General features: G+C 45.4%; 1 long non-coding RNA gene across 1 annotated transcript; it reads right to left on the reverse strand.

Annotated features, from left to right (window-relative positions):
* Window positions 1-15,070: 15,070 nt before the first annotated feature.
* Window positions 15,071-21,537, reverse strand: LOC148182798 (uncharacterized). The gene is made up of 4 exons (XR_015774177.1): window positions 21,243-21,537; window positions 18,275-18,361; window positions 17,285-17,422; window positions 15,071-16,216 (listed from the first exon to the last, which is right to left on the reverse strand). It is a non-coding gene; the product is annotated as an uncharacterized LOC148182798 (long non-coding RNA).
* Window positions 21,538-22,292: the final 755 nt, after the last annotated feature.

The following is a 22,292-nucleotide window of genomic DNA, read 5'->3' on the forward strand; positions in this document are numbered from 1 at the left end:
TGGAGATGCACTTCCCAGGAGGAGCTGCTCTGCCTTCCTCCCAGCACTCACAAGGCTTCCTCTGAGAGTAACAGCAAAATGTTACTTTGGACCAGCTGTCTGGAAAGAGATGCTCAAATCTTGGCCAAAACCAAACATTTTAAATTTCCTCTCTGTTTTTCATCAAACCACTTCATGGTCATTTGTAGGTTAAGCTTTGTACCCCCTTCAGTGTGGAAGGGGAGTGCTGCTGCTCTTTAGAGCTAGGAGAAATAAGATATGGACCATCACATTTTTTGGCCAAAGTTATGAATCAAGGCAGAGCAAAGCTCATACAAACCCCAGACATCTCTGCTCCCATCCCCATGTGCTTGGTCCTGACCAGCAAGAGATGGTTTCAGCCATTCACAGTCAGGGAAGGTGTTTAATCTCATTTCACCCAGGTGAGGCTGTTGGTGGATGACCCATCCCAGCCTGGAGCCTCTCAAACCCAACCCCACGGTGCAGAGGCAGAAGGGGAGCTGAGCCCTGCCCTGAGCACAGACTGCTGCAAACAGCTTTGGGTCCAGAATCAGGCTGTGTCATTACACAGAATCTATGGGCTTGAGTTCTGCCATCTGCTCACCAGGCTTGATGGAAAGTATAGGAATTACATGAAATTACCTGATTACGTGCAGGCTGACAAATAACAGCAGGCATTGCAGCCCAGGCTGAACAGGAGCGTGGCCATTCCTGTCTCTGCCAGAGTGAGGCCTTTGCCCTGCTGATAACAAACATTGCAAGTTTCTTCTCGGAGGTGAGCTGGTTGTTTTGTTTTTTAATCTTAGTTTGGAGAAGAAAACATCCAAATTGCACATAATAAGTGGAACAGAGAGAAAAAGAGCCAGCTGTACTCACAGATGTTACAGCACAACCAAAGGTGTTTTTCTATTTCCTCTCCCCCTAGAAAAAGCCATATACATCTAATGAATAAAGCAGATTTCCTCGATAGAATTAATAGCATGCAGTCCTTCCTGACTTGCCTTTAATCACACTCAGCACCCAGTGGCCCTGGGGGAGAAAGTCAGCATTACTCATTTACTCAGGCAAACTCTGAGTGTTTGTCAACCACCCCAATCCTTCACAGCTTTAATGCCACAGTTTGGGGAACAAAATCAGGACCCGTGGGCAGCCCTTGGAGCTTTGCTGCTCACTGGGGGGCAAAGCTTGGGTTAGAGTCAATTGACATTTCACTTGAGAACAACCAGTGTTTACAAATGTGTGTAGGAAAAGCCTAATTAGGTGGACTCAGTCAACTTAATTGATTCACAGCGAGCTTCAAATTTATATTTATGTAAATTCCTGGAGATCCAGAGGATTTGGCTCACTTAAAGAAGGTGGCTTAGAGGTAGATCTGCCTGTCAGCCTGCAGGATGCACACAGTCCATTCTGGGTCTGTCACACCCCTGTTATCAGTGCGGGTGTTATCGGTGTGGTTTCAAGCACCTGTGAAGATTTGAAAATTAGGAGATGGAGAGGAAAGGAGTTCAGATGGGGCTGAATTTTCAGGATTTGCAAAAATTTCAAGGGTTTTCTAAGAGGTCTCCTGGTCTGGTTCAGCGCAGGGCACAGCAAGGTGTAGCACAGGGGGAATTCTGCCTAAAGAAAAAGCAAATCAAGTGTGAGTCATAGGCAAGGGTGGTTAGAGAATATTGTAAAGTAGAGCTCCCATCCATCAGAAAATCTGATTGCCTGGATGTATTTTGTTTCGAAACATTTCTATCTGAATCAATCAAGAAGTTTTGCTTTGCTGAGCAGCTGGGCTCCTCCTGAGCCCTCACCCACACACCATGTCCCAGTAGAGCTGGGAGGGACAGGAGCCACCACACCCCCAGGCAGCAGTGGGACATCACAGAACATCCGACCTACAGCTCCTGTAGGAACTGAACCTGCTCTGGCAAACACAAAGAAATATTGAATTCACTGAAAATTATATGCTTTGATTTGGCTTAACATGCCAAGATAGTTTGATCTGGATCCACTAGACTGGAATGATACGTTTCATTTGAATCTTCTGGATGAAAGGGAAAAGTCTATGCATTGACTTGTTTTAAAATACTTCATTTTTCTTGGAAGATTATATTTTTACAGAAACTGCGTTATCCATATACACAAACACTTAAGCACCTCTTAAACCACACGTCAGTGAGTTTGCTAACAGACTTCTTGGGATCTTGAGAACCTTATTCTCAGTTATGGTAACTTCCTCTTATTCCCTGCTACCTAGAGCCATAAAATGGGAATAAAAATAGTTATGGAGAAGGAGTAACAGCCTGCAGCCAGAACACTTTTCTCTGTGCCTGGGTAGAGGCAGAGGGGCTGCGTCTTCCCCCCCACCTGTCAGCTCTGTAAGAGTCACCTGGTGACGGGGAAGGTGAGATAAAACGGCCCAAGGCTCTCAGAGGGATCCTTCCAAGGGATCCTCGTTGCCTTCCATGGCAGCAGATGGGGTTTGCAGCACAGCCCATAAGGTTTGAGGCTGGGGATGCTGCAGGCTGCAGCTCCCAGGCCAGCCCAGCCAAGGGAAGCGTTAACACAGCTCCCCAACTCCAGTTTGTGCTGCAAAATGAGGCTGCTCTCCTGGGCTGCAGTGTGATTGCAACACGCTTAAATACCTCATTAATGAGGCTTCTGTGGGCACCAGGGAGACAAGCAGGATTTTAGAGGGCCAGAAGCCTTTGTGCTTTCTCCTTTTCCACAGGAGAGAATTCAACTCACCGTCCAATTTGCAATTGCTAAGACAAAACTGCGCTCACGGAATTGGATTTGCCAGCACAGTTTGTGCCTTCACCTAATTGTTTTTTAAACTTTGCATCTTGGGAAGAATTAGCAATCACAGTGTTCTTAGAGACTTGAAGTTCCTTTATAAAATTTTCTCCCCATCATATCCCATATGTTTCTATTGCTCTCAGGGAAACAGAGCCAAGTCATCCTCTGACTAAGACCCGGTAATTCACAGAGCACATCAATCTGCTGGACAAAGCATTTGCAGTCTGTTGAAAAGATTAAAGCAAATTTCTCTAGTGGGGAAATTTATACCAGGAATAAATATAGATCTTGTTAACATGATTATTTGTGTTCTTTTTAATGGTGCATGCAAAGATGGAATAATTTTCTTAAGGTTTTTTTTACAGGAGGAGGAGTGAGAAGGTGTTCATAGGAGGATGTCTGATTAAAACCACTAAGGGCTGCTATTTGCAGGAGTCATTCCTTCAAGCCTTGCCAGCCCTGACTCAGGAACACCAGGAAAGCTGAGATGTAATAGCAGCTTTTACCACCCTTCCTGATTTGACATCTGCTTTGGAATTAAAAATTCTTCAGGCTTTAGCTAATAGTGAGACATAACCACTGCCAAAGGCCACACCATCATCCAGGATGTGCCCCCACCACCCACTCTGACAATTCACACCCCCTTGGCTTCTGTTTTAAAGTCTTCTCTGTGGCATTAAATGTGAGGATTGGACCTTATAAAGATCTGGCCTCTGATGGCTTTAGAAAAATCCTGAGCTATTTAAATTTTTGAGCTTAAAACTAACATTGGTTCTGTTTTTAAAGTGTTCTTAAGTCCTCCTACTCAGGGAAAAAGGATAAAAATATCCCACCACACCTGCTTAACTTGCCCACTTGTAACTGCCACTGCTTTTTAAGAACAGGTGTTTGAAAGTTTTCCCCTAAAGTGATTTTTTTTGAGCTTTTGGCAGGTTAGATATTTAGGGATTTGGGCACCAAAAGAGAGGAAAGGCCAGGAGCCCAAGGGGGTTGTGGCAGCATCCCACCCATGGCAGCACTTCAGCACCCATCCCTTCACTCTGGCCCCACAAAACCCTTTAAACTCATTTCCTGCATCAGAGACTCCTTCCCTCTCCATTGCTCTGTTGTAGGCTTATAATCTTAGGCAGGCTCCTAAAAATAGAAACTCTGCCCTGACATCTGTGCCTTTCTCATGTCAGTAAAAGCAGGACACAAAGTGCTTTTAATCAGCTTCTCATCTCTGGAATAAGGAGGATTTCCCCTCTCTGGTCAAAAGCCACGGATGGCAGATGTTTGGTTTTACTCCCTTTGGCCACTGGCAGTGGCACATCCTGAGCTGCACCAAAGCTCTGCACCAGCTCCCAGCTCTGGGGAACCCTGGCTGGCTGCTCACATCCATGCTCTGGAAGCAAGCTTTAACCTTCCCAACATTCTCTTCAGGCTCTTTGTTCCAAGGCAAAGGGTGAAAATGTGAACGTGATTATTTTTTTTTTTTTTTTTGGGGGGGGGCGGGGGAGGTTGGTTGGTTCTTTTTTAATAATAAATAAAATTAAAAAAAAAAAAAACAGAAGAAAAAATAAGAAAAATCAAACAAAACCCCTACCATTAAAGTGGTGGCCCACATGAAGATGCTTAATCTGCTCATTTCTTTGAATGTCAAAGCCACAAAGTTCTGTGCTTCCTCCTCTATTCATCCCCTTTTTTCCTTCAAAAATTTTTCATATTGTAGCATAAGCACCAAAAACAAATCCTGATTTGCAATTGGTCATAAAATCTGTTTGGTATCTCACACTTCCCATCCACTTTTCCTGCCCTGACCTTGCTGATGGATAGGACTGACATGCACACTGGCTCATCCATCACAGATTTTATTAGGATCTCACCTGCAAAGGAGAGGGGCTGTGAAAGCCAAGGGTTTGAATACTGGGGAGTGTTTAAGCACACCTCACACACATTTCCCTGGGTAAGATCCTCCTCCTTTCTGACAGACCCGGATTCAGCCCACCCAAGGCAGACGTGCAACACTGAAAGGCAAATCTTGTTTTTTAAGCTGGGAAAAGGCAAAGGAAACATGGCCAAGAGCTGAGTGAAAGTAGAGGACAAGAACACAGAGAAATTTTCAAGCTGGCTGCTCTGCAGGTGATGGACAAGACTGACACAGAACTAAAGCTGCTCACCAGACCTTTGAGGCCATCTGAGGTGAGACAGAATCAGCAAAGATTTCATTACTCACAAATCCCTCCAGATGTCTTAAATAATTCATAGCAAGCACTGGGACATAAAGACCAGGAGTTCCATCATGAGGCCCATCAGATTGTTTTTTGTTCATTAGGGTGAGTCACACAAAACTCATTATTACACAAAGCAGGATGTCTCATTCATGACATCAGTCTGAGGCTGTGATGTACCAGACCTGTACATCTCCCGATGTACCAGGAGAGCTCTGGGAGACTCAGTCCTTGTCCTCATTGCTCCAGAGAGTCCCAGAGTGTTTCTCTGCAGAAAGTCACCCCTCAGTGCCAGCCACGCTGTCCCTGGGGGTCTGCCTGTGCCTGAGGGTGCTGGGCTGTTCCCCAGCAGTGCCACCTCTCCCATGGCTGCCCCATAGGACACAAATCTCTCTTTGTGCTCGTCCCACACAGGGCACAGCTCCAGCAGGGCATTCAGCAAGGGAAAACTCATCCCTGAGCTGAGATCCTGCCACCACTGTCACCTCTGGGAGTGCAGCAGATGCTAAAGGAGGAGTGTGGACCACTGCAGCGTTTGGGATAACACAGCAGTGCCGCACTCTGGCTCCTGGAGCACGGGAAGCTGGAGCAGCTCAGCAGCAGCTGCCACTGTTTGCCCACACAGGCAGGTGGTGGCTGTGGCTGCCAGCTGCAGGGCAGACCTGGGACCCTGGATTTCCACACCAAGGCCAGTCCTGTTTGCACAGATGATTGGGCAAAGGGATGCTTCTCACTTCAGTCCAGCCTCCTGCAGGTTCCCAGATGAGGGGAGCTGGATTTCATGGAGCAAAATATCTCGCAGTGCAGGGGGAGAGAGCCCAGGTCTCTCCTGTCTCAGTTCTGTGGAGACAGCAGAGAGAACCTCCCTGGGGAGGAGGCAGCAGTAGCTGGGAGCTGTAGGCTGGCAGCCCACCCCACATCTGTGCAGTCTCTCCCCACTTCTGGAGTTCAGCAGCTCCGCTCCCTCCCACCTTCTCAACAAAAACTGTTCTGGGAGACACACACCACAAAGTCAGTGTTCAAAAATCTACACCACCCTGTGCAAGCCCACTGCAACCTCAGGGTCAGAGGGTGAACTAAATAAACTCCTCAGATCCCTGCAGTCTCCTTTCTAGTGTCCTACAGTTTTCCAGCCAGGACTGTGCTGGTGATGGATGCTCATGCCCTGCAGAGGTGTGAGACAGAGATCAGAGGTGTGAGTGGGAATTAGATCTCACTGTTTGGCATGGGAGAGGATCCTGTAAGTGATTCAGGGGAGCTCTGCACCAACATAACCTTTCAGAACAGCACTCACCCCATGCCAGGTCACATCCAGACTCCACACGTGGGCATTACCAAAATATTGCTGCCAGGACAGTCTTGGTTGCCTGTACAGAATCTCTAAAATTTACTGCTGGGGAAAAGGGAAAAGGTCAGAGAACATCCTTGTGTATTTTGCTCTCCAGCAGCCATTCCATGTGAGTGTATCAAAATGCAGCAGCAATGACAGGGAGAGATGATCTAGAACTCCCTGCATTATTAATATATAGCGAAAGATGAGGCAGCTTTTGTGAAAAGTATCTCTTTGCATGTTTAATATACAATGATCTAACCTCAACACACTGCCATTCATGGTGCTGTATTAAAACTCAGCTAACATTTTAAGTCCCATACTGTAAGGAAGAGAAAATATTTGCTGAGTTCAAGCATTCCTTAATGTTCCAGACTTGGAAGTAGGACTGTTAAGATCAGGAGAATAAAACAGGAAGGTGGGGAGAGAAAATTCAGTGACAAATGGCAACAGAAGTGAAGTAGAAGCGGAAGCAAAGAGGAAAAAGCTGAGACAGAGTTCAAAATATGCCCAGACTCCACCAACTCCAAGGAACTCAGCCTTCCCCATGGGGCAGTCAGACTGTGATACAGAGAGATGCAGCACCACACCTCACAGTTCTGGAAGGTGCTTCCTTACTCCCTGTTGAGCCTCCAGCTCTGTAAGGCACCATCCACTCAGAAATGCCTTGTCTCAGATGAGCAGTTCACCCCAGCACCCCAAATCCCAGATCCCTATCCCATCACTGCACAAACTCCATTCACAGTTCCAGCCTGGCTCCTGGAACCAGCCCTAATCCCGAGCCCAGCCTCGTAACCAGAAAAAAATCAGCAGCAAAATCTCTAGAGGGGAGCAGGGAGAAAAGATGGGGTGTGAAAAGGAGCCTTTCTCCATGAACTCTGAATGGTCACACTGTGCCTCATCCTCTAAAGCAAGTGTGAGTATGGCAGGGCCAAGCCTTTAAGCCCTGTAGTATCCAAATCCCAGGAACACTTTATCCTAAGCTCTTTAGCATGGAGTGCCTGAGCAGCACGTGTAGAAACCAGCCCTAATGCTTGCAGACAAGCCAGGAGTCCAGGAGACATGGGTTTCTTCCTGTTATGTTAAGCTGAAATAGAATTATATGGTCTTTAGTTTACCTTGCCATGCAGGCACATTAGGCATGGATTTCTCTAAAGCCAGAACATCACAAGCTACCTAAACAACCCTGTCATTGCAATTTCACAATTTCCCTCTTTTGTGCATCTCTGAGCTCTGACTGCAGGAAAATTTCATCTCCTCAGCCCACTGCCATCTGGAGCAAGGTTCAGACTCAGTCACAAGCACAGAGGGAAAGGATATTTCTGGAGAACAGTGGGAAGGTTAATGATGAGTGTGCTTAGAGCTGGTGATCTCTTTCTGCATCTCACTGTGACATTCTGGTTTCCACTGCATCATCTGGAACCACTAAGTGGAACTTACTGGGAAGATAATAAGATTTCTGAGATCTGGCAAAAGCTGGGAGCTGTAAACCCTCAGTCAGCAAGGCAGGGAGATGCTCCCCATAAGATTATCCATCTCAAATCATCCCAATTCATCCAGAAGATTGGAGTGGGTCCTAGATCATCTGCAGAGAATCAGCAGGAGATCCTCAGCAGCTGCAGGGACTTTGTATCTGAGCCCAGCTCTGGAGGAGACAGAGGCAGAGGCTGTTCAAATGGGTGAATTCCAGGTTAAGCTTCACAGGGAACATCAAAATGTTCATTACTGGGTTAAAAATGGACATCAGAGGGTGCCTTGTAACCTCCTGCCATGGAAGAAACAGGTGGCACCCACTGCTCTGCACAGCTCAAGTAACACATCATCTTTCAAACCACCCTCCAGCTGTGCTCTGGATCATTCCATCCTCCCTTCAGCAACACCTGCAAACTCCTTGAATGCCTTCAGCTCCCTGACAACCTTCCTTTGCCATTTCAGTGCTCTTGCTCTTTCTGCTGTGGCCCTGCCTTACAGGGCGAGGTTCCTGCACACCCCACAGGGCAGAGACCAGCAGGAGAAAAGGAGAGATGCTGATGCTGTCACAGCTAGGTGCTACAAGCCCGTGTCAGACAGGCTGTTTGTTTCTGCTGGCCTTAGCTGGAGGTGCCTGGATGCATTTATACATCTTGACAACAACCCCTCAGACAAGCTGCACCCCCAAAAAGGCCAGAGACAGGCGTGCCGTTCTGTGATGCTATTTGCAGCTTTGTCCAGCACACACCACGGGGAGGAAGAGCAGCTGCAGCTCAGGCAGCTCCACAAGCTGTTGCTGGCAGGGCTGTTGCAGGCAGTGCCCATCAGGTCTGGGTGAGCTGGACACTGGTAATCGGGCAAAGCTGTTGTTTGTTACCCCCTCGCGGTCTCTTGACTTTTCATCTTGATTAAAGACCATGCAGAAGGGTGGAATTAGCAAGGCAGGGTTCCTAATCCATTCACTGCTCTGCAATCCAGCCGTCTGCCCACGTGCTCATCCTCGGGGCTACCAATTAGGGGCACCAGCTGCTAGCCTGGATGCCAGGGCCAGGAGCTATTAGTGCACAGACCATTAGCTTTAAAAGGCATTTGGAACTTCTGAATGCATTAGGTTGCTGTGATTGACATGCACTACAGCCATATGTGGCTCGCTGGCCTTTCTGTCAACCATTTTTTCTCCACAAACATGTTGGCTTACTGGAGCAGTCTTGGTGGAGAATCTCATAAAAGCATCTTACCCAGGACAGTCAGGTTCTGTATTAGCTAAGGAGCTGCTGCCTTCTTTAACCAACTCCCTTGGCATCTTTCCTCTGAGACAGGAATGGCAGAGGTTTGTATGAAAGGTTGAGGATCTGGTCTCTATTTTTAGCCCTGTCATTTACCCAGTTAATGGTTCCAGGGAAGTCATTTCCCATCTTTCTGCTTCAGCGACCCCATCTGTAAGGTGGTAATGATGAGTCTGTACCATAGGGTTTTGAGATCTACGCTTGTAAAAAATTTAGTAAAACTCAGAATTACCATGTCTGCCTAAAGCAGGGGTGGAGAGGAAGCCCCATGGGCCTTTGCAGCAGTACCTGCATGGATTTTTTTTCACAAATCACAAGTTCTGCCATGGCACCCGGCCTGGATCCACTCTGCTGGCCTTGGCAATGTCTGCAGGGTCAGATCCCTGGGGGCTGTAGTTGTCCCTGGGTCCCCAGGAGTGATGGTACCAGCGAGCTGTGCAGGCCATTTCTCAAGAAGATGACAGAAGAGCATGACAGAAGGTGCTTTTATTATAAATTTTATGGCTGATCTGTCCATCAACAGAGCCAGAGGTATTCAGTCATTGATTTCAGCTTGTTGGCCTCACACCATCTTCATTTCCTCAATCTCATTCATAGCTCAGTGCTGGGCTACTCACCCCACTTCCCACTCTAACTGGGGACATCCAGCACGACTCCTCTCTCTTTCTGCCTCTCCCTCTCCTCGGCTGGGTCTCAGCTGGCTTCCAGGAGGGATTCTGCCATGAGGACCTGCTCTTTGGGAAAATTAGCAGAATTGGATTGGAGTCTACCTGAGCTTAGTGCTGGCACAGCAGGTTGAGGTTATTGAGGCAGTGCCAGGAGGGAGAGCCAGAGGAGCGGGCTGTGAGCTCTGCGTCCTGTGGCAGATGGGGGACGCCCATCAGGAGACACCTGGCAGCCCAACCATCAACCCTGACCCTCAGGGATGGGCCAGCTGGCAAAACAGAGCCTTAACTCTCAAAAACAAGTTAAAAGCCTGTCTGAGCCCACTGCAACCTGGCTGCAAGGAGATCCTCCCGTTTCTTTCCCAGCTTTTTTTTGTTTTAAACAGAGCCATCATGGAATTTGGAGTTCAAATACATGATTTCTTTAAAAATATCTAAAAGGAACATTCTAATATAAAGTTCTGATAAAATTTCCAGGCCTTCCTGCTTTATGTAATTGGCAAATACCAGCAAAAGTATTTTAAAAATGTTTTAATATGATGGCCCTTAGCTAGATTCTTGACATGCAAACATTAAATCAGTGTCACTCTAAGCTGTTTTTTAATCTTGGGCCTGGCAGATTTTTCCAGCTCAGGACAGTTCTTTTGTCATTTGAAATAACTCTTCCCTCAGCAAGACACACATCCTTCAACTTACCCAGATGGTCTCCTCCTCCAAGCTAGAATAATGTATTTAAATTTACCCAATGGCTTTCATGAGTCAGATTTCCCATAACTGGCTGGTTTTTAACCGTCCTCTGCTCCACCTGTTCAGACATCACAGCAACCCTCTCCCTGGCTCCTCAGTGCAGGAGAGGTTCATACAGCAGCTCCAGAGAAGCTTCACAGTCACAAAACCCACGGTCTACAGCTTGGTCTGTGGCAGTTCTGGAGAGGAACCGTGGCTTTCAGAATCTGCTTCAAAGTTTTGTTTCTTCTGGGGAGGAAAGGTACATCCTGAAAGCAGCCATGTAGACCTCCTGCTCAGATGGAAAAGCACAGCTTTATTCCACCACAAAACTCTGTCCCCTGAATATTTCTCATCTAACTACAAATGGAATCCAACAGAAAATTCATCCAGCAACCACAAGCACAGAAAACTCACTGTCCCCATAAACAGATCATTTTCTGGTTTGCACTACAGAAGAGAAATGCAAATCCTTGTATACAGAGGTTTCATCCTCTGAGTGGATTGCATGAGGACAACAGGCAGGGGTTTTAAATAACACATAAGGGATCAAGGTACAGCTGTTCCTTGAGATCTGAGCTCCTGCACCACACAGGTCCTTTTGAAAATGTCACTGGGGCCTGCCAACAGGACTCCTACTCAAACAAAGATATTTTTGGACCAAAAAAAATGTCCCAAAGTCCTACTGGCATTCAATAATTCCTTTGAAACTGCTGGCAGGAATGTGAGGTAGCTCATCATGGCCTGGAGCAGCTGAAAGTCAAATGCAGGGAAAGCAGGTGGGAGAGAGGATGGTGAGATGAAGCTGAGAGAGGAAGGGGTGAAAGGAAGAGGGATAAAAGGCTGGCTATTGCTTGGATGAGCTGTTAGTTTGTGTTTAAATGCAATTTGAAGTTTGAGAAGGCAGAAGTTAATTAAACTACACGATATTGTCCTGCCATCATTTTCCATAGGCTATTTCCAGCTGCCACAGAAATCACAAACCATTTAAAACCATAACTCTGTCCTAGCCCAGACCCCACAGGGCACCAAATGCTCAAACCTCAGGCAAGAACCTGGCTCCAGAAAAGGACAAATGATGGCAAATAAAGCCTTGCTGCAGTAGCCCAGCAGCTCTGATGATGTGGCACAGGTTACTCCAGCCAGGGTGGGCTGGATCAGCTTAGAGGTAAACAAATGTCTAGATGCAGAAACCAAAATGAATGAGAGATGTTGCATGTTAGAAAAGTGATCCCCTTGCCATAAAAGACAAAGCAGGAAGGGAAGATCTGACAAGCAACTAAGTACAGATTAAATTAACTCTTCAACCTTGTGCACAATCAGACAAAAATCATTATAAATATAAGGCAGCAGTTGTGGTTGCAAAATGTTGGCAAAATTATCATACATCACCCCCCAGCTCAAGCAGCAAAACTCTACTGGAATATGTCAAAATGGAGCTGGTGAGAAGCCTTCCAGGTCTCTTATTTTAAAATGTAAGGAATATTTTAGGATTAAACACAGAGCACATGATCTCTCAATCTGTAATGGTGACAACACGCCCTTACATCCTCTGACCTTAGAAAAACATTTTAGAAACGTATTTTAGAAATTTTCATCTTAGAAAAAAAGAGAAAATTGTGAGGTTGCCTAATGCTCATCCATCCTTCAGGACCTTCAGAGGTTCAGCTTTGCCCCTTCCACCAGGCACCTACTGAACCTGCTCAGGCTGTGTCCGTGAAAAACCTGGAGTCTGCAGCCCAGAGGACAGGGAGAGATGGATGGTGCTGGCACACAGCCACTTCCAGGGAGAGAGGCAGGATCAGCCTGCCATGGACAGACAAATGAAGCCTTCAGGACTGGCATGCCATTACCTTGTTTGCCAGACTCGTTACAGACGAGTGCTGTATTTCCAGGATTCTGCCCCTAGCCCCAGGGACAGAGCTGGCATCTGGACTCTGAGTGCTTGTCTGATGTCAGAGGATGCAGAGGCATGGTGGTGCTGTGCTTGGGAGAGAGGCCATTAATATGGTACTCTTTTAATTCCAAAATATTCTTCACAGCTTAAAATAAGGTGCTGGGAAGGAAGCTCCCATTGGCCTGAAAGCAGAGCTCAGCAAGGTTCAGGGCTGTGCAGCCTCAGGAGGTCGGGGAGTTTGTTCAGAGCAGAGTGGCAGTGATGGATGTGGCCAGAACACACAGCTCTTCATTAAACAGTGATGAGTTAATGAGCTGCTGTGGCCTTTTCCTGCAGAACAACCTGAAAGTGCTACTTGGACAGGCCAGGATATGCTTTCAAACTTCTTGCATTTAAATGTATTTTTCCTATTTTCTTTTTTTTTTTTTTACATTTGGGATTTTTTTTATTAGAGCTTTATTCTTATAAAGTTTCTACAGCATTAAGATGCTTCCATATCCATTCTCATTGATTTCCAGTCATACCATGAAGCCCCAGCAGATATACTAACTAAAATTCTGGTGAATATCAAGAATTCAAGAACTTCCTGTGGGGGAAAAAGTAGCAAGCAAGAAATCAGCTTTAAAATAAAATTAAATGAGAAGATGAAAGAAAAGAAAATCCAGGTAGTAGTGATTCATCTGATTTCATCCAAACTCCCACCAAATGAGAGTAGTCTTCAAAAGTCAAACACAAAGCACTATTTCATGTTCTCTGCATTAACCTTTAGAGTTCAAAATGCTCATCTGCTCCTCTGTCCCCTCACAGTGGTGTTTGCAGATGACACAAACATTTTCCTCTGCTCTGTGCTCTCCCTAATGCAGCCCAGCCTGTGCACGCCTTGCAACAATTTTCTCTGGAGCGAGTTCAAGCCCAATTTGCTCTGGCTGGTGTCTGTCTGCCATCACACGTGTCAGCCCAGCTGGGATGGGCAGTGAGGAGACAGAGGGTCACCCTCTACGTACGGTGTGTTCTCCTGGAGGCAGCAGAGAGCAGGAGGAAACCCAAATTTCCATCTACCTGACAGGAATCGAAAGATTTTTCCCCTTTTCCTCTGCTGCCAGTGTGGCCTGGTGCCCCTGGGAGCAGGCAGATGTGCTCAGGGCAGATGGAAATGAGCCAGACCCTTGCAGGGCTGTGGAACTGGTGCTGCTGAGAGGTAACTCCAGAAGTTGGGATGTTTTTCCTTGGAGAGAGGATCCCTCAGCAGCCTTTGGGTGCTGGCAGTGCCCTGACTCACCAAGGAGTGCTGGGCTCTGAGGTGAGGCCTGGCTCAAAGAATCACAGAGTGGTTTGGGTTAGAAGAAACCCAGAGACCTTGTTCCACCCCTGCCATGGCAGGAACACCTTCCACTGTCCCAGGCTGCTCCAAGCCACATCCAGCCTGGCCTTGGACACTTCCAGGGATCCAGGGACAGCCCAGCTCCTCTGGGCACCTGTGCCAGGGCCCCAGCACCCTGACAGGGCACAATTTCTTCCCAATATCCCATCTAAACCTACTCTTTTCCAGTCTAAAGCTACTCCCCCTTGTCCTGTCACTCCATGCCCTTGACAGGAGCCCTCCCTCAGCTCTCCAGGAGCCCCTTCAGGTACCAAAGGGCCACAATAAGGTCACCCCAGAGCCTTTTCTCCTCCAGGCTGAATGTCCAACCCCTCTCAGGATCCATCCCTTCCTCACAGCCTTTCCTCACTGTGCTTTGTCTGCTGCCCACAGAAGGAACCACCTCTGTTCCATCCTACACCCCCAAGACTGGCTTGGCAGGGAGACAGAAATCGGCTGCAGAGGGGACAGAAGCCAAATCATCCATCTTCATTGGAAAAGGATCTCACCCTTACTGCAGATAGAGCCACAAGGATTTTCTTTCTGATCCTTGAGGTTCATTTTCTTACTGTTTCTGTATTTGACACCAGTCAAAAGGGATTGTGGGAAATATATAAATTATACTTTTAGCGTTTTATAAATGGAGCTGTATCATCCCAATGATTCAATCAGAGCAGAAGACTATGGGATAGTAAGGAAAAAAACAGGACTGGGAGATTTATTTCCCATTAAGGTGAGGCAGATGGGGAGAAAGGGGGCACAGGCAAAGGCAAATAATGTGATGGGGAAACAGAATTAAAATGTAGAAAAGGCAAAAATCAAATCAAGACAGACTAAAAGTTTTTCAGTGAGAAGTTTCACTCCCCCAAGGAAAGGGGTCTGTTCTTCAAAAGGAAATGTTCAGGGACACTCCCAGTTTAACTGGAATTGTTATTATTTTTTAGTTTTCATTGAGTAACCAATCAAAAAAAGTGGATTTTCCTCACCCCCAGTAAGGAAATTAACTTGCAGTACACTCATTTCCATTGAAAACATAGGTGAAAGCAAAGGTTTATGTACAATTCTCTCATCAATAAAATTTAAACTCTCCCATCAGGAAAATCTAAAACTAAAAATTTTTAAGCTTGAAAATAAAAAAGAAGATTTAAGGAAAAACAAGCATTCTCAAGGAAGGCAAGCTAGATGCTAAGGGAAGTAAACCTACAGAAAGCTTTAAATGCAATTTCCTTGACCATCTCTCCTTATCTGTTAAAGGTTTTATCTCTCTCTACAAACCCTGTCTTAGTGTAGCACTTAACCCCTACTGGCCACACATAATAGCTAAGGTTATTTCAGAGCAGGAGAGGGGTCTGTGTCACAGCCAGAGCACCAGGCTGGCACAGGGATGCACCTCAGCTGCCTCAGGAAAAGGGACCCATTACTCCATCCTTCTCCTCTGGGCACTTTACTTTGTGTGCCCCTGTGTTCCCCAAGCACCTCATCCCTCATCTCTCCTTCTTGCATCCTTCCTCTTGCCCTTTGAAAAGTTTTCAAAGTCACTAAAATAGGAAAATACAGACAAACCCCACGTGGAACAAATTTAGTAACGTGAATTGGAGAATAAGTTTTTTTGTTTTTCCATGCAGGCTGTTCCAGCACAGGAAAGAATTGGTGCAAACTGCACATTTTGCAGCATGTGTCAGTGCACAGAGCCTCAGCACAGATTTTAACAGCAGCTATGAGGAAGCTGATCTTTAGCAACCAGGATGAAGTAATGAAGCAATGAAGACACTAAACTCTTTTACTGTGCAGCCAAACCAAATGTCTTTTGGTCCTTCATGCCTGAGTCTTCTAAGTGTAAACTTTTCACAGTAAGAGAAAGAAATTCATCCTCAGACTTTAGTGAGAAGAATGACTCAGATAGCCCCAGGCAGCAAAGATCTGAGTGGATAAAGAACAGTTTTTGACTGCCTTTGGGAAAGTATCTGCTGATTTTTGTTCTTGTGTAATATTGCTTTAAGCCCACACAGAGGTTAATGGCAGATCACTGGGAAGATGTTATTGTGTTGTTTCTTTTCAAGATGCTTCCTCCCCTTTTCCAGAGGTGTAGGGCCAAACAAGAGATGGACTGGCATTGGAAACCTGATCCCCACTCCTTAAGCAGAGGTCAGCCCAGCCCTGGGTCTGAGCTTGGCACTGGGTCCTCTCTTTCTCTGAGAATGAAATGGAGCATTGCTTTAGTTAATGGGGTCTGTTCCAATGCAGTTTTCAAAAGCACGAGAATAGAAGCTGAACATGTGCCCACTCCTCATGACTAACCCAGGAACCCAGGGCATTTGTTGGGAATCAGGTGTAGAAAACGCAGGGGAAAAAATACTTTGAGAATTTCCATTATTCGAGTATGTCAGCAGTTCCCATCTCTGCAATGAGCAGAGCTCCTCAGAGGAGTTCCTGTCTGCTCTGGGCCTGACAGCAGCAAATATCTCCAATTCCAAGTGAAAATAGCCTGTGGAGAAGACATTCAGTGAAAACAGGTGAAAATGACAGTGACAAATAGAAAAACTGAAGAACCACAGGGTAGAATCCTGACCTAAGGGAGCAACAATGCATTCCCACTGGTTTCCATAGATTCCTGTGAGCTCTCTCATTAGTGAAACATCCAGGCTGGCACGGAAGAACGTGGACTGGAGGATTTTGTTCCTATTGTCCATCACGGTGGTAAGAGATCAGGTAAGGTGCCCCATCCTGCCAGAGCACTGCTCTCATGTGGAAATGGCTACAGCCTCTTGACCTCCACTGGCTCTGGGATAAGGAATAGGGCCTCTCCCTCTCCTGCTTGGGCAGGATTTCTGCCATTTGTCTCAGAATGAGGAGTGGAGCATCACAAGCATGGTGGATTTTGATGAATTCATCCTAACAGAAGGATGAGATGGGATGGAGAGCACAATCTCCCTCTGCTGGGCATGTGCCTGCACTCCCCTCTGGCACATCCCTAATCCCCACCATCCACAGCAATCCCAGGGGGAAATGAGATCACCTCATCTGATCAACTGAGCTCCTGCTTAGCCATGGGAGATGGGGTCCCCAGAGCTTCCTTCCAGCTCTGTAAATCACTCATCCCAAGCAGAGCTTGGCTGGAAGGTGCCTCATCCCTTCCAAGACTCCCAGCCCTGCCCTTCTCTCCCAAAGCCATTTATTTGGAAAGGGCAGAGAGGGGTCCCAGCAAAGCCATGACTAATGCCTGGCTAATTCCCAGCAGAGAGGCAAAGCAGCTCCCAGGGAAACAGAGCCTTCTGCTTTCCTGACCTGGGCTGTGACAGCTGAAGAGACAGCTTGCTCTTACCAGTAAAAATAAACACTTTCCTCATCTGAGATCTGAGAGAGCAGCTCTCCTCCCGATTTACATCCACAGGGCCAGCAGTGCCAGGGCACTGAGTACACCAAGGACCTGCCACAAAGCACTGCAGGGATTAACCCGGAGGGAAAAGCTGCTGTGACCCTTGTCCTACCCTCTTTAGGTGTTAAATGCTGAAGTAATTGCTCAGTTTTCATTGTCACTCAGAGAAAAACTCACCTTCACTTTCCCCAAGTAGGTGTTGCCTACTTTGGGGTTGACTTTACTGCAACATTCAAGTTTAGAGGTGTGGAACAGCTGCCAAATTCGACAGAATTCAGGAGAAGCTGCTCTTCATTCCAGCCTACGAAGAAGGTTCTGAAAGCAGCAAATGGCAAAAATGGCATTGCTTAATAAATGGAAAAAACAGGACATGTGAGTTATTTACAACAAAAAAGCACCAGGGCTCAATGAAATTGAGGAAATATCTATTAAAATGAAGAATACTTCAAATTATAATTATTTTCCTTCTGAAATGTGTATATTTTAATTAGGTATTTTTTATGTTTTATAGTTCCTACATTATCAGGTCATTTGTAAATTCCAACATCTTTGCATGCATTTTAAGCCACATTTGTTCTTCTACTGACAATTAATACTTTATTCAATTAATATTTTTACATTTACCAGAGAGATATATAGTCTTTCATCTTTACAAAAAAAATAAAAATAAAAATCCTTTTAATCATCTCCAATGTTGTGCTGCAGGCAATATTATTTTGTAGGTGTACTTGGAAGTTGGGAAACAATTACACAGAGCTGGAACTGCCAACAGTTTCTTCATTTGGAGGAAATTCCAGTATTTTAGTGCCTTGTCTTTAGGAGGAGGGATGTTGCACAGGAATTGTGCATTTTGCCCATTAAAAATTGTTTTTCTGTTTAATAGAAATATCAAATCTCTTGTCCCATGGGGTGCACAGGAGCACTAAAGGACCTGCCTCCATCACCCAATCCTAGAGGACAATTTCCCCCTTGGAGAAGCGGCTGAGACAGGCAGTACCCACTGAAGGACTCCTGAAACAAAAAAATAATAAGGAAGCTGGTGTGAACCTCACTCTTTCTGGGCTTTTCCCTTCTGCAAGGGCTGGTTCAAGGAGCTCTGCAGGCTCCAGGGTGTGAGCAGAGTGTCTCTGCAGTGAAACTTTGCAAAGCAGCACTGCAAAAGCTCACCAAGTCTGAACTGCAGAAGGAATTCACGTCAGCAAGGAACAGAAGTACCTGAGAGCACAAACTGCACAGTAAATGGCCTATGGCTTCCTGAAAAAAAAAAAAAAAAGAAAAAAAAAAAAGGAAAGTTCAAAAAGTAAAGTATCTCAAGGAAGGAAACAATTTTAACCATATAAATGACAAGCATATTTTAAAGAAAGGGGTTTGACTTAGCAGAAGTAGTTTGAGCCAGGAGTACTTTGCTGGTACAGAGGGAACCCAGGATCCAACTTTGCTTTCATGATGCTGTGCCAACACAGCCCATTATGCAAGAGAGGACTTTTAAATCCTTATTTCAAAAAATAGGTCAGACTGAGCTCAAAGACTTCCTTGTAGAAATGCAGCTCAGTGTGGATTTGAGTGACTACCGTGGCTCAGAGCCAGGCAGCAACTTCAGAGATGTTGCTGAGAAACGTCCTTCAACCTTCTTTTGCTTCAGTCTTCCTTCTTCAGAGAAGGAGGGTAAAGCAACAAGACTGAGAGGTCTCCATAAAGGAAAAAATCACAGGTTTTTGCCATGGAAAAGCTACATCCAGCAGCTCGTGTCTGCTGGACCACAAATTGCCTTGAGGGAAGCAGAGGGAGTTGCTGTCTGTAGGTGGGATGAGCAGAGAGCTGAAGCCCTGTCTGCTGCAGACATGAATCAAAAAATTCATTTCAAACACAGGTCAGGATTGACTGGGGTGGGGGGACATAGTGGCAAAATCTTTTATCCATCCTAATTTCATGGCTGGACCTGTGTAGGAGCAAGGATGACGATTCTGAAAGGCATCATCACAAAAGTGTTTCATTATTTTGCTGCATTTCTTACAGAAGGCTTAAAGCTTGACATATTCAATCAATTTTGTTTCTCCTGTTACATTGTGGATTAGTTAATTGCAGGAGCAAAAAAGGGTGCCTGAATTATTATGTACAGAGCTTTGGAAAACTACAAAAAAGCAGAAGCATAGACAAGTCACCCAGCTCCTCACTAATGGCCTACAGCAACAATGAAACGAGACTAACTGTAGTAAAAATGCAAATAAAAAGCAAAGCATGAATTCAGGCTTCTGTCTTCATTAGAGAATCAATGTGAAATGCATTAATTCAGGCAGCCAAAAGTAAGAAAAAAAGGGGGATAAATACCAGTCTGTCATATCTGTAGCCCTGGCAGCAATAAAATGTTGCCAAATTCCTACAAATTCCTAACCAGATATATGGTAATTTATACTTCCCATCAGCCCAGGTGGGCTCTAGTAGCTTGTGTCAACAGTTCAGAGAACAAGGCTCCAGGAGAAAAAAGGACAGTTTCACCTGGACAGGAGGAACCTTTCTTGAAATCTCTTCCACGATGAGAGTGTAAAATTGCCAAGCCCCATGGAACTGAACTTGCACAAAATTTCAACCAGACCTTCTGAGCAGTGCAGAAATCTCCACCATGTGTTGCCAGCTGGCAAAATACCCTGTCCTGCTGCAAGGAGGGCTCCAGCTCAGGGACAGTTCCTGTTCTCTGGGCTTTTCAGTCGTGCTGAGGAGCAAAACCCATCAGCAGCTGCATGAGAAATCCCCAAGGGTAAGACCCAGACCCCAAACTATTCCAGATAAAATGTAAGATAAATTCAACAGTGATAGCAGCTGCTTTTGGGGAATCCATTACACAGCCATCAGCTCGTGACAACTCTTGGCTTTTAAAGACTGAGCCAGTGACACAGAGGAGAGAGATCTTTGTGCAGCTGCTGAACCTCAGGGCCCCTTGGTGGGGAAGCAGCTCTGATGAAGCCGTGAGATTGTGCAAACCACACTTAGGGCTGAGAAAATGGACTTCAAACCCATGCAAACCACACTTAGGGCTGAGAAAATGGACTTCAAACCCATGCAAACCACACTTAGGGCTGAGAAAATGGACCTCAAACCTGTGCAAACCACACTTAGGGCTGAGAAAATGGACCTCAGACCTGTGCAAACCACACTTAGGGCTGAGAAAATGGACCTCAAACCTGTGCAAACCACACTTAGGGCTGAGAAAATGGACCTCAGACCTGTGCAAAGCTTTTATTCATTGCCTGTGCATGGGTGTGGGGGTGAATCAAACGTCTACACTGCTCTCTGCTAATTAATATAACTCCAGATAAAACACACTGGGGAGAGACTGACAGTGTCAGAGATTTTGTGTGCTCTCCTGCCCTGATAGACATCGTAGCACTTTACTGCTGTTTTACATGTCCAAATATTTGCCTGGATAAATAGACTTAGAACAGTTTGAGTAAGCTGCACTTTGGAAGCTGGATGAGTCACATCATGAAGAAATAGTCTGGAAAAGGTCTACAGCACTATCACAGGCAGAAAAATGAAAGAAGTCAGCACTAAACAATGTGTCAAGGGTAGAAATATCCAGACTAGGTTTGCCAAAGGAGGCCTTTTCCCAAGCCTAATATTTATGAAAACTTGTTTCTTTAAACAGTCAATTGGATTGGAGTGCCTTTTTAAATAATAAAATACATACTTCATTCTTTCTTTGTCTGGACACAGAACATCCCATGTGAAGGAAAACAAATTGAGTAGTTTGAGCAGAAACCTGCCTGGCATGCTGGGAACACCCTTGAGAACATGACATAAATATTTGAAAATAAGATTTTATACTCTTCTGTAATTCTGCTTGTAGCACAAGGAAGCAGAGAACCACAATACACACACTGTAAGAGAAGGCTCAGGTTATAATTTTGTGTCTCTCAGGGTGCAGTGAGAAGCCTCACACACCTCAGAGAGCTGAGTACAGATTTAGCAGGTTATGTAGATCAGTTGCAGACAGAATTAAGGAAGTAAAAAGTGATATTCCCACCATTAAATATAAGTTGGAGTCTTAATAAAGCACAAAGCGAGGGGAATGAGAAGCCTTGAAATTGAAGTTATTATGCTCTGTATCAACTACCAAAAATTACATGCTAATGCTTACATTCTCTTGCTTTTATTCCTCTCCACTTCAGCAAAAACCCACTCCCCTCAGGCTCTTCCTGCAGGTACAACTGCTCCTGTCTCACAGATTGGATACCACTCTCTGCTTAGACACCAGGAAACATCCTCCCCAAAACTCCCCAAACCCAACAGCTTCACACAGATTGAGGTGTGCACCCAAAATCACACCACAGCAAAGGTTCAATCACAACAGTAGCAATAAGTATGGAAATGGTGTTTTATGAAGCAAGGAACCTGTGATGAGAGACCTAAAAAAAGCCAAAACCAGCCCCTCCAAGCACCATTTATAGGGGAACACGAGATCAAGATGAAAACTAGAAAGCTGCAAGATCACAGGCAATTATGGGTGACTTTCCTGGCAATCAGGACTTGCAAATCAAGTCCACCTCCTGCCCTGGTGGCTGATTGCCAGGAACAAGTTAATTAACCATCACTAACAAATGTGCTTGTATGGTCTAGCCTAGCCTTTAACTAGCTGGCTCCACCTTTCCCTGGCAGCTTCCCCTGACTGACCTCCTGTAATTGCCCATGGGCCAAATTCATCCTTGGGGAAAGTCTTTTTATCTTTAGTTTGCACCAAGAATTAATTTTGCCCTGAAAATATGCTCTGGCATTTTCCTCATAAACAAAGGGAAATAATTTTTTTTTTTCCTTTTTATTTGCTCTTTTTTTTTTAACCTTCCCTCAACATCATTGAGTTTCCCATCTTACTCAACCCACGTTCACTTGCAGCCAGTTCCTTTTATTTCAGCTGATTTTTGCAAGCATTTCTTTTATTTTATATGATGCTTATTGAACTTTTTCCAGTCCATGTGTCTTATTCTAAAACTACAATTCACGAAATAGCCTAATTCTCCAAATGGTGCTGAACTGAGTGGAATAATTACCTTACTTGTTTTAGGCCTCTGCTGGAATATAGAATTACACACTTGGCAAATTATGATTGTTTTATCTTCTTTTTTTTTTCTCTTTTCTTCAATTTCATAAGATGTGTGAAAAACAGGTTTTTATAAAGGACATAAACCCAGCC

The sequence above is a fragment of the Pseudopodoces humilis genome, chromosome 19 (assembly GCF_049639895.1).
Source record: "Pseudopodoces humilis isolate 2021_Gansu_Grassland_sample_001 chromosome 19, ASM4963989v1, whole genome shotgun sequence".
Lineage (NCBI taxonomy): Eukaryota > Metazoa > Chordata > Aves > Passeriformes > Paridae > Pseudopodoces > Pseudopodoces humilis.